The 12,845-nt window shown below is 38.2% G+C and overlaps 1 pseudogene; it reads left to right on the top strand.

Annotated features, from left to right (window-relative positions):
- Positions 1–5,102: 5,102 nt before the first annotated feature.
- Positions 5,103–7,861, top strand: LOC141637699 (uncharacterized; annotated as a pseudogene).
- The last annotated feature ends 4,984 nt before the right edge of the window (positions 7,862–12,845 follow it).

Genomic DNA, 12,845 nt, shown 5'->3' with positions numbered 1-12,845 from the left:
CTTTCCAAAATCAAAGCTCTAATCAAAACGCCGCAACCTCAAACAGAGAAAGAAGTTAGAGGATTCCTAGGTAAGGTGCAATACATAAGTCAATTCATATCGAGACTCACCATGATCTGTGAACCTATATTCAAAAAGCTAAAGAAAACAGATCACACTATGTGGGATGATGATTGTCAAAAGGCGTTTGACCGAATCAAGGAGATACTAGCCAAACCACCAGTGCTCATGCCACTCCAACGAGATCAACCTCTTGGTTTATATCTCATAGTAACTGAAACAGCCATGGGCGCCATGCTAGCCCAAACCGTGGGGAAAGAAGAAAGAGCTATCTACTACCTTAGTAAGAAGTTCTTGGAGTACGAGTGCAAATACACACCACTCGAAAAGACATGCCTCGCTCTTGTGTGGGCAACGAAGAAGCTACGCCATTACATGCTTAGCTACTCCGTCAAAATATACTCCAAAATGGATCCTGTCAAATACCTCTTCGAAAAACCCGTCCTCAACGGACGCCTAGCAAGATGGACTTTGATGCTCTCAGAGTTCGATCTCAAGTATGTACCTCTGAAAGTTATAAAAGGGCGCGCCGTTGCCGAGTTCTTCGCAGAAAATCCCATCAATGATGCATAAACAATAGACTCCTGGTCGTTTCCAGATGAGGATATACTTTAAACCGATATAGACTCCTGGGACCTTTACTTTGATGGAGCATCGAACTTATGAGGATTTGGAATAGGAGTGTTGCTCATTTCTCCTGAAGGCGTGCATACACCACTCTCTGTCAAACTCGACTTCGAGGTGACAAATAACACGGCAGAATACGGAGCTTGCCTCATTGGACTACAAGCAGCAGTAGGTTTAGGCATCAAGAATCTTCAAGTACATGGAGATTCATCCTTGATCATCAAACAAATTACGGGATCTTGGAAAATTCGAAGCGAAAGCCTTGCACCTTATCAAGCCAAAATTGACCAAGTTGCCCAATTTTTCGATCAAGTAACCTACCTACACCTACCTCGAGAAGAGAATCAATTTGCAGATGCTCTTGCAAAACTTGCATCCTTGATTAATATGCCGGATAATATGGTAAAAATGCCTTTATGCATCGAACGACGGTCATAACCGGCTTACGTGCACCAAATCACAGATGAGAAGGAAATCCAGAGGAACCTTGGTTCCAAGCAATCCTGAACTTCAAACTTAACGGCACCTATCCACCGGATATGGACAAGAGGGGACAATGTGCTATACTCTTACTCGCTTCCTAATACGTCCTCATGCAAGGAGAATTATACAAAAGAACACCTCTTGGTGTAATCCTACGTTGCCTTGATAATTCACAGGCACGAAAAGTAATGGAAGAAGTCCATGATAGAGAATGTGGCCCTCACATGAGTGGACCCATGATGGTAAATAAAATCACGCGTTTGGGGTATTATTAGACCACAATGGAATCCGATTGCATCAAATATGTCAGACATTGCCACAACTGCCAAATCTTCGGGAATGTGCAACATATCCCTCCTTCATTGGTCTACACCATGACATCTCCTTGGCCATTTTCTGCTTGGGGAATTGACATCATCGGAAAGATCACTCCAGCCAAAACAGGAGGTCACTGTTTCATTCTGGTGGCAATCGACTATTTCACCAAATGGGTAGAATCAGCTTCCTACACTAGTCTCACAGCCAAAAACGTAGCAAAATTCATACAAACCAATAACATCTGTCGATACGGTCGCCACATGAGATTATCAGTGAAAATGGGTCACATTTCCAGGCTGAGACTGAGCAACTGCTAGCCAAGTACAAGATCAAGCATCACCATTCCTCGGCATATAGACCACAAACTAATGGCGTAATAGAGGCAGCAAATAAGAACGTTGTCACAATTCTCAAGAAAATGATTGACAACTATCGAGATTAGCCAAGCAAGATACCATTTGCCTTATAGGGATACCGCACATCTGTTAGGATGCCCACTGGGGGCACTCCTATCTATTTGACCTACGGCATGGAAGCTGTACAACCAGTCGAGCTCGAAATACCGTCCTTGCGTATTTTACTCGAAAGTCAAATCCCAGAAGCCGATTGGAAGAGAGATAGATATGAAGAACTCATCCTCCTGGATGAACGTAGATTGCGCGCATTACATAATGTGCAGACATATCAGGCACGTATCAAATGAGCCTTCAACAAAAGGGTTAAGCCAAGGAATATCAAAGAAGGAGACTTGGTTCTCAAATCAGTTAGAGCTCTTTTACCTGTCGATCCACGAGGAAAGTTTAAACCCAACTGGGCCGGACCATTTCTGGTCAAATCTATACTCTCGGGGGGTGCGGTTAGGATCACGGACTTAGATGGGAATGATTTTGCCAACCCAACAAACCTCGACCAACTGAAACGTTATTATGGCTAGAATAGAAACAGAAACGCGCCTCGCGTAACCTCACGTGTCGCTCCTGTGGCACGGAATATAAACGGCCCCTGGCCAGCTAAAATAAAGCTAATGTCACCTTGCTCTTGCATTTCGACAGATCGTCATCCTCATATCATCAAATAAACTGAATTGTGCTTTAGGAGTAAGTAAAAAGCTCATGCTTATTTTCTAGTTCATTACAAGCTCTTGCTTAGAACAATTATTCTTTTACATTTACTTGAACTACGCGCAAGGGTTTGATTTCATTTTTGTAAATGAATACATAGGCAATCCTTCACAGGATACAACCCATTATTTATTTTAAATGTAAATAGAAGGACATTTGCATATGCATCTGAAAATCGACAAGAATAATAAAGGAAAAATCACAACGGTTTCATAACCAATTAACCTTTTTTTATTTCATTTCTTCCCATAATAATAAGACACTACATAATAAAATGATGCTAAATTAAATAGGCTAGGATTCTAAAAACCCCACCTTTTTATTACAAATAATAAATAATAATAATAAATAATATTAACGACTTAGGCTATTCTTCCATTTTCCCTTTGCCTTTGTCATTTTTATTATATTTCTTGTCTCGGCCACGAGCCGGGCGCTCCTGCGCTATCTCAGACCTAATCACCAACGGTCTCTCTCGTGGTCTAGCCTTGCCATTTTTATCAACCACCTTTTCGACGTCAGGAGAGGTCCTCGGTTTCTTCGAAGGATGAACAACTCGAAATCTGGCTTCTTCCTTCTCTACATCATGAACCTTGTAGTCAATAGGCTCGCGTTTCCTTAGCCTCTCGCGCTCCTCCGGAGTAGTAGCTTTCCTCCACTGCATGTAGGAATCTGATACCCATAGTGCACTAACATAAAAGTTCAAGAACCACATGTTTCTTTGAGCCCATTTGATGGCCCACTCTCTTTGGCTCTCAGTAGTAAGCGCCATGGCAGTCTGAGGAACAGTATCAAGCTTCGGAATCGTTTTCTTCAATCCAACCTGCCTCATCAGCCTCTCTGGGAAGATGCATATCATAAATTCCAAACCAGGAATGCGCACTGATCGGGTAGGATCCAGGAACGATACTCCAGTGACAGATTTGAGATGCCACCATGCTACGATCCATCTAATTAGGGGACCATCCTCGTTCTTCAGCTTGTTCTGCCAGTAGTTGCAAACTCGAGTAAAGTCCACCATGTAGAGCCTAGTTCTCATTGAAATTGAGCGAGTATGATAAGCAGGAACATTAACTGGGGGCTCCATCAATCGAAGACGCTTTATAAGCCAAACCTACCAAAAGCAGGTATTAGAATCAAAAAACAAAACAAAAAACAAAAAAAAACGAAACAAAAAGAGAACGAAAAAAAAATTCTTTTACCTGCAAGATGATGGGACTTCCTAAATAAGGAAGGTCGCGGTTGGCTTTCCTGTTATCTAACCCCAACAGGATCTCTCCTAAACATAGGCAAGCTGGGCTCCTGCGCAGCTCCATTTGCTCAATTAGGCTCAAATAGCGAGGGTCACCTCTCATATCCTCATCAACATGCCCTTGATGTACATAAACATGTAATAGGCAAAACCCGAAAGCCCTACGCCTCGCAACATAGGAAATGGTAGGGTCTGCCCTATTTATGAATCGATCGATGAAATCCAGCATTCGAACCCCTTTTGAGGTCACAAGACGGTCAACCTCAGCTCTTGTCAACCCAAGCAAATCTCTGAATTTGTTCTTGTACCCTTGAGAAGTGGAGGGTATATCAGTTAAATGTTCCGGGCCCCAACCACCAATTGCAGCAATTTCTTCAGGAAATTGGCAGATATCGCCTCTAGGAAAGGCAAATACGTGATAATTCGGGTCACAATACTCAAGACAAGCATCCAAGAATGGTTTGACAACCTTGATTAACTTCAAGCTCAAAATTGATCCAAAGTTGTAGGCACCCATATCAGGGGCGTCTCAGGCCCAGGGCAGCCCAGTGCGCCCAAACTGGGCCTCCAAAATTTGAGCCCAAGTTCTCGTTATCCTTTCCTATGTAAAAAAAAAAAAAAAAAAACTACCAAACCTAATACTGATAACGTTTGAGTCAACAATCAAGATATCATCAGTATAATTAATCCTTCAATCACTCCTTATATTTCTCCTTCCCAATATATCGATTGAGATTTCCCCAAATAATCAAACGTTCAAAAATCTCTAAATCTTTGATTATATATTCTTGAATCTTCACACAATTATGGCACTGATTTACAATCACTTCTCATCCCTCAATTTTTCCTTCAATCAAATTAGTAATTACTCATCGTTGCTCATCAATTTCAAGCCGAAAGGTTTACACAGACGAAATAATCGAAAGATAAGGTATTAATTCCTCCCTAATTTTATGAATTTTAGTTTTAATTCATTTGTAATTCATAATTAATTTAGTTAATTCTTTAAATGGGTCTGAAAAATTAGCGACGGCGACGGAGTTTAAGTATCTGGCCAAAATCTACCCCTCAATTGTTCATTGTTGCAATATTGACCACTGACTGTCTAAATCATCCAAACTAATTAGGCATATTTGATATTTCAATTTATCAAAATTTCACGCCTAACTCTTCTTTTTTCATTAATTGGGGATCAATCATGACTAAATTATTTATGTTGTTTTTATTGAAGGTTCTCCTAATCAAATCTACAAGTTTTATTGATGGAAATCGATTCAAACCGTGGAGTATAGAACACTTGTACATCGATTTCAAGACTACTGTATCAGGTTGTTTCTTTACCTTCTATCAATTTTTAATATGCCACCGAGAAAGTTTGATTCCGGGTCTGAAAAATGTAAAAAAAGGAAGCGAATAGAAGAGTTAACTCGATCCCAAACCGGAGCCCTTGATAAATTTTTTGTGAAAGAGTCAAGTACTCCGGCAGAAAATGCTATTGATGATGATAATTTGGTTATTGTTAACAAAACTGCTGCAAATTGTGCCCACAAAGACGACTCTTGTAATGTTGTGGTTGCAAATGATAATATTGTCAATGACGATGATACTACTACTAACAATAATGATGGTGATTACAATGAAAATAATAATGATAATGATAATAATAATGGCAATAGAATTGATGATGCTACTGTGGACGAAGTTGTTGGTATAAATGTTGATACTGTTGAGAGTGTTTTAGATATTTTTGATCCGAGAAATTGGAATGCGCTTGACAATGATACGATTAGTATTTTAGCTGATAAAGGTCCCCGGAGAGATTTATCATTTGAAAAAGGGCCCAAGGATAGACGATCTAGACAATTTTCTTCGACATGGTTCACTAGAGTCTTTACAAATGGAGAGAAGTATGATAGGGATTGGCTTGTATATTCCAAAGAGCTTGATAAAGTATTTTGTTTTTGTTGTAAAATATTTAGGAAAGAGGGTGGTAGAGGTCAATTAGCTAATGAGGGTTTTGGGAATTGGTCTCATCTTAGTGAAAGACTTAAGGAGCATGAAAATGGTGTTGAACATTTCACTAATATGACTGCTTGGTACGATTTACGAGAACGAGTTCGGAAGAATAAAACAATTGATAAAGTGGCTAAAAAGAAAATGAAAAAGGAGAAAGAACATTGGAAAAAATTATTGCAAAGAATTATATATGTAGTGGAATTTCTAGCAAAACATAACTTGCCCTTCCGTGGTAAGAAACAAAGATTGCATCAAAATAACAATGGTAATTTTTTAGGTTTAATTGAAATGTTAGCGAAATTTGACCCTATTATTCAAGAGCATGTTCTTCGTATATCTAATGCTAAGATTCATTCTCATTATCTTGGTCATAATATTCAAAATGAATTGATACTTCTTATTGCTTCTATTATTAAGGCTGAAATTATTAATAATGTTAAACAAGCAAAGTATTTTTCGGTTATTCTTGACTGCACTCCTGATATTAGTCATCAAGAACAAATGTCATTGATTTTGAGATATGTTGATGTGTCGTCTAATTCTGTTTGTGTTCAAGAGTCTTTCTTAGGATTTTTGAATGTTGACGATACTACTGGTCAAGGTCTTTTTAATGTTTTATTAAGTGAGTTAAAATCACTTGACCTTGATGTTGATGATGTGAGAGGACAAAGTTATGATAATGGGTCAAATATGAAAGGTAAACACCAAGGTGTACAAAAAAAACTTTTAGATACAAATTCTCGAGCATTTTTTACTCCTTGTGGTTCTCATAGTCTTAACTTAACATTATGTGATATTGCGAATAGTTGTGGGAAGGCAAAGGATTTTTTTGGAATCATTCAACGAATATATACTATTTTTGCAAATTCAACGAAAAGATGGAAAATTTTGTTAGAAAATGTACCCGATCTTACTTTAAAACCGTTATCATCTACTCGTTGGGAGAGCCGTGTGGAAAGTGTTAAAGCTATAAGATTTCAAATTGCGGAGGTACGTGAAGCTTTACTTCAAGTAGGCGAAACTGATAATGATTCTAAGATAAGGAGTGAAGCTAACTCCTTGGCAAAAAATGAACTTGGTGATTTTGAGTTTTTAGTAGCTCTAGTCATTTGGTATGAAATATTGTATAGAGTTAATTATGTTAGTAAAAACTTACAATCCCATGATATGGTTCTTGATATAGAAATTGAAGATATTAGGAAATTGAATTTGTTTTTTGAAGAATATAGAGAATTTGGATTTTTGGATGCTGTAAGTGTAGCTAAAAAAATTGCTGCTGAATTGAATGTGGATACAGTATTTCCAAAAAAACGAGTAATTCGAAGGAAATGACAATTTGATGAAAATCAAACAAGCTTATCTGATGAGGTTCACCAAACTACCGAAGAGTCATTTAGAGTGAATTATTTCGTATATATTGTTGATCAGGCTATCGGTTCAATCGGTAAAAGATTTGAGCAATATAAAGAGTTTCAAAGTATTTTTGGATTTTTGTTCACTTCTAATAATTTGCAATCATTAGATAATGAGACCTTAAATTCTAAGTGTATTAATCTTGAAAAGGCTCTTACTAATGGCAAACAATTTGATATTAATGGAAACGATCTTTATATGGAGTTAAAATTGCTTAAAGAAACTTTGCCTAATGAAGAGATGAAAGCCATGGATATTTTAGCGTTTTTGAAACGTAACTGTTATTTCCATAATGCATTCATTGCGTATCGAATTTTGTTGACTATACCTGTGACGGTTGCATCTGCAGAGAGGAGTTTCTCAAAGCTGAAGTTGTTGAAATCTTATTTACGCTCCACAATGTTGCAAGAAAGACTTAATGGATTGGCATTGATAGCCATAGAGAAAGATTTGCTGAAAAGGGTTGATTATGAAAATTTGATTGATATATTTGCTTCAAGAAAGGCTCGTAGGAGGTTACTTTTCCAATAAATAGGAGTACAAGAAATATGGTTGGAGAATTTTGAATGAATAAATGATGTAATCAAAGTTCAGCAAATGGAAATTTAATATGTTCGGTTTTTTTTTTTACAAAGTTTCGAGTGTAATTTTTAGGGCCTCCTTTTTTTTTCGCACCGGGTCTCCGATTGTTTTGAGACGCCCCTGACCCATATCGTGTTTCTCCACATTTGAGAACTCGTTTGTCCACTCTTTGAGACGGATTTCCAGAGTATTCATGATGTATGCTTAATTAGAGAGTTTTTATGTAATAAGATGAAAGAAAGACGGAAGAATTATGTAAATAAAACCTCCATCGAAGTCTATATTTATACTAAAAGCTGTTTCCTAAAATCTGTCAGGACGGACACACTGAGGAAAAGGCGCAGCACCTGCTGCGCCTCTTCAAAGGGACGCAGATCTTGCTGCGCCTCTTCCTCAGTTGTATTGCTGTGATTTTCGGCGTTGGATCTTTCCTAATTCCTTAACGAATAATTTCCTATTCATACGGGTTATTATTTTGGTAAATCCGTCAAATTCCCATGTTTTGAGTTTCCTAAAATTCCACGGACACACATTTCGAGGCGACATCAGCATTTTCATCATTTTAGCAAACTTATCCATTTCTTTTTTAATTTTCTTTTTTGGGGAATTATTTCACCAATTTAATTATTCATTTTAGAACTTATCCATTTCTTTTTAATTTTCTTTTTTGGGGAATTATTTCACCAATTTAATTATTCATTTTCGAACTTATCCATTTCCTTTTAATTTTCTTTTTTGGGGAATTATTTCACCAATTTAATTATTCATTTTCGAACTTGTCCATTTCTTTTTAATTTTCTTTTTTGGGGAATTATTTCACCAATTTAATTATTCATTTTCAAACTTATCCATTTCTTTTTAATTTTTTTTTTGGGGAATCATTTCACTCCCGTTTCATTTCAAACTTATATGTTTCTATTTTCATTTTTTAGGGGGTAACCCTCCCTACCGTCCGGTCATTTTCGGTAAATTTTTTGCATTTTTGCATTTTCTCAGGTCGTTGTTTTGCGCTAATTTAGGCCATATGTACAAATACGTGTTTTATGTGTGCAATTTCTGTGTAAATTTCGGCAGCATGACGGCGTAAATCGTCATCTACCAAACCTGTTCAAAGCTAACCTGCAGGTACAAACAAGCAACCCAGCAGCAAAGGCACTCAGGCCATCATATATACAACCAAAAGAATATATACACCAAACTGGGGGCTCGAGCCCGAAACAAAGTGTATAAGGTACCAAAAAATGTACAAAGTGTATGAACTACAGCCAACAACAAAAACAGCAAAAAAAGCAACAAACTACTGCTGGTCGCCGCCCAACTCGGTAACTCTCACCTCGAGAGCAGTAATCTCGGCGTCGCGGACCTCTAGCTCCCTCAGCAGGCGAGCTGTATCCTCTCGGGACTAGGCTAGCTCTCGCTCCAAGTCACGCTCCCTCTGCAAACGACAAGAATTGACTCATGTCAATCATTTCAAGCAATAAAGAAAGTTAGAAAATTCAAAAATGAAGTAAACGGAAGGTTCATACCTGACGTCCTCGACCACCAGCAAGTGCCTCGATGGCAGTAGCCCGTAGCCCGTTTGTGGGAAATAATCTGTATTCTACCCTTTAATTAGAAGGATTATAACGATTTAACAATGATGATAAAGGTCATAAAATAAAATACATAAACAAAAGTAAAAGATTCAGAAATAACCTTCGGTCCTAGCAAATATGGCCTAAGAACAATATCAAAATTGATATTCGCCTATTAGTTGCACCCAAGATGATCTGAGATATGCCCTATTGATTGTCCTAGAATCAATCTAAAATTTTCTGTAAATTTTAGTTGTTTTGTGTTTTTTCTGATGAGAGAAAAAAAGGCAAGGTCCAGAAAAAGCATTAGGGTAGAAATAATTCCCTCCCTTTCTTTTTATACAGACCGAATTACCAAGTTAATTAGGAAAGATATCACTCTCCTAATTTTCGGCCAATGTTGACCGAAATAAGGAATAAAATTTCCTTATTTTTGGTCTTTCCAAAAATATATAATATGTGTTGAATTGTCATCTAATGAGGATCGCACCCATGACCTCTTGGTATGTATACCCTCACTATTACCACTATGACACATTCAACTTGTTGATATTAAATACAACTGATTATATTTAATTACGAATTAACAGATTAATTCGTCCAAGCTAACATTATATATATTTAATTAAATATAACTTATTATATTTAATTTACGAATTGACAGTTAATTCGTCTCAACTTAATATTATTTAATTTTCATTAAATAATTATCTCATCAACACATCGACTAACGTTTTATTCATTTTGGGCATCCATGTGATTATATTTCTATGACCACATTTCTCAAACACGTCCTATAGGTGTGACCTTTAGGGACCAGTTGATCACCGCCATCTGTATGATAATAACGTCAAACTTTCTAGCAAGCCAACCGTTATTAGGTAAACGTTAATCAACTGATTAAATATACGAAGTATACCCTTGTGAACCTGTAAGAGATTTACAAATGTTATCACACTAATTTGTGGAGGACACAAGCTCCAACAAACTCCCACTTGTCCTCACAAGTGTATGTGCGATAACAGATTCTCATATCCTAAAATTTCTCCCACTCAATGTAAAACAATTTGCAAATCCGAATTCACAAAGGTCGTATTTTACAAGCGATCAATATCAAGAGTGGTTTCCCCGACTAGAGAGTAACTTAACTGATAAACGAATCAACATTCGAGCATGGCCATGCATTTCAGTTACTACTCCTCGAGTGGCTCTGAGAAATAACTATACCTGATAAGGGTTGGATATTTTCCTCAACCGGAATCCTGCAGATGTAAGCACGGTATGAAATGACCCGAAAAAATCTACTTAGCCTCCGATTCACGAGGGCGGAGAAAGAAACCAAAGTCACCCAAAAACTGCCTTAATCTCAAGAGACAATCGATAGTCAAAAGAATCGACTCTAGGAACACAATGGATGTCCTATCCACGACCTGGCACCGAATGTTTTAAACATTTAGGACTCCATTACGTTGTCACAAAAAGTTGTCCTACGAGTTATCGTTATAATCTCGCATCTGTGATCGATCAGTCAACCGTTTGACTTATGGCTCGTTGAACCCACCATCAATCGACTGCACAATATAATAGCCGGAGTTATCAGCTCACATTGGCAATTACGGACCAAAACAAATATAATGTAATTCAGTTCACTTTGTGGCGTTCAATGTTGTCAGTACAATCCACATGAAAAACAAAATATTATAACAAAACGATGAAGTTATAAATAGTATATGAAAAAGATAATGTATCAAATCCATAATCAAGTACTACAACTCAGGAACACGTTTAATTCCCATGGAAATGACGTGCTTTACATGCTTATCATAATTCAATGATTCAGTAGTAGAATCTGCTACAACACACTAAGAGTGAAGACGAACCGGACTGAGATCCGTTTGGAAGCTAGCATCTGCGTAACCGGTTGCTCATAGCTTAGTATCTCCTCCATAAGTCAATACCGAATCCTTAGTCCTCTGTAGGTACCTGGATTCTTTTGGTACCGACTCGTCATACTCAATGCATGTGCCACGTCTGGACGTGTGCATATCATGGTATAAATGATTGATCCTATAGCTGATGCATAAGGAACACGATTCATGCGTTCAACCGCTTCAGGCGTCGTGGGTGACTTGAGACTTGCTCAACTGCATCCCACGCGTCATTGGAAGGTTCCCCTTCTTGGAGTTGGTCATGCTGAACCTATCAAGAATCTTATCCAAATAAGACTCCTGACTAAGTGATAACGTCCGTCGTGATCTATCTCGGTAGACACGGATTCCCAAAATGCGCTGTGCCTCACCCAGATCTTTCATCTGGAAATGGTTCTTCAACCATTCTTTAACCGAAAATAGGAGAGGAATGTCATTCCCAATCAAGAGTATGTCATCGACATACAATATCAAGAGTACAATCTTGCTCCCACTCGACTTGATATATAAGCATGGTTCTTCGACCGATCGAGTGAAACCATACTCTTTTATCACCTGGTCGAAACGATGATTCCAACTCCGAGAAGCTTGCTTAAGTCTATAAATGGAACGCTTAAGCTTGCATACTTTCTTAGGATGTTTAGGATCTATGAAACCTTCGGGTTGTACCATGTACAACTCTTCCTCCAAATAACCGTTTAAGAAGGCGGTTTTCACATCCATTTGCCAAATCTCATAATCATGAAATGCGGCAATCGCTAAGATTATCCGAATGGAACGTAGCATGACTACAGGTGCAAAAATCTCATCATAATGCAATCCTTGCACTTGATTGAAACCTTTTGCCACAAGTCGTGCCTTATAGATATCTGGTTGCGCGTCTACAGAATGCTTTATTTTGTAAAGCCATTTGCACTGTAGAGGTTTTACCTTTTTAGGTAAATCAACTAGATCCCATACGTTATTCTCATACATGGAGTCCATCTCGGATTGCATGGCTTCAAGCCATAGCTTTGAGTCAGAACAGGCCATAGCACCTTTATAGGTTGCGGGTTCATTACTTTCTAGAAGTAAAACGTCATTCTCCTCGACCATACCAATGTATCTGTCCGGAGGATGAGAGTCTCTACCCGACCTCCTAGGTTCCTCAGGAATATTAACCGTATCATCAGTTGGAGGTACAACTTCCTCTATCTGTTCCTCGGTTGTTGGTTCTGGAATCTCCGACAGCTCGAAGGTTCTATTACTCGACTTGTTCTCGAGAAATTCTTTCTCTAAGAACGTCGCACTAGCCGCAACAAAAACTCGATGTTCGGTTGACGAATAGAAGTAATGACCAAATGTTCCTTTTGGATAACCTATAAAGTATGTCTTGACCGATCGCGGGCCGAGCTTATCCTCGTGTCTCCACTTGACATAAGCCTCGCAGCCCCAAACCCGAATAAAGGACAAGTTAGGTACTTGTTCCTTC

This window comes from Silene latifolia, unplaced genomic scaffold (genome assembly GCF_048544455.1).
Source record: "Silene latifolia isolate original U9 population unplaced genomic scaffold, ASM4854445v1 scaffold_134, whole genome shotgun sequence".
Lineage (NCBI taxonomy): Eukaryota > Viridiplantae > Streptophyta > Magnoliopsida > Caryophyllales > Caryophyllaceae > Silene > Silene latifolia.
Note: the sequence above shows the minus strand (reverse complement) of the source record. Positions and strands in the feature narration are given on the sequence as shown.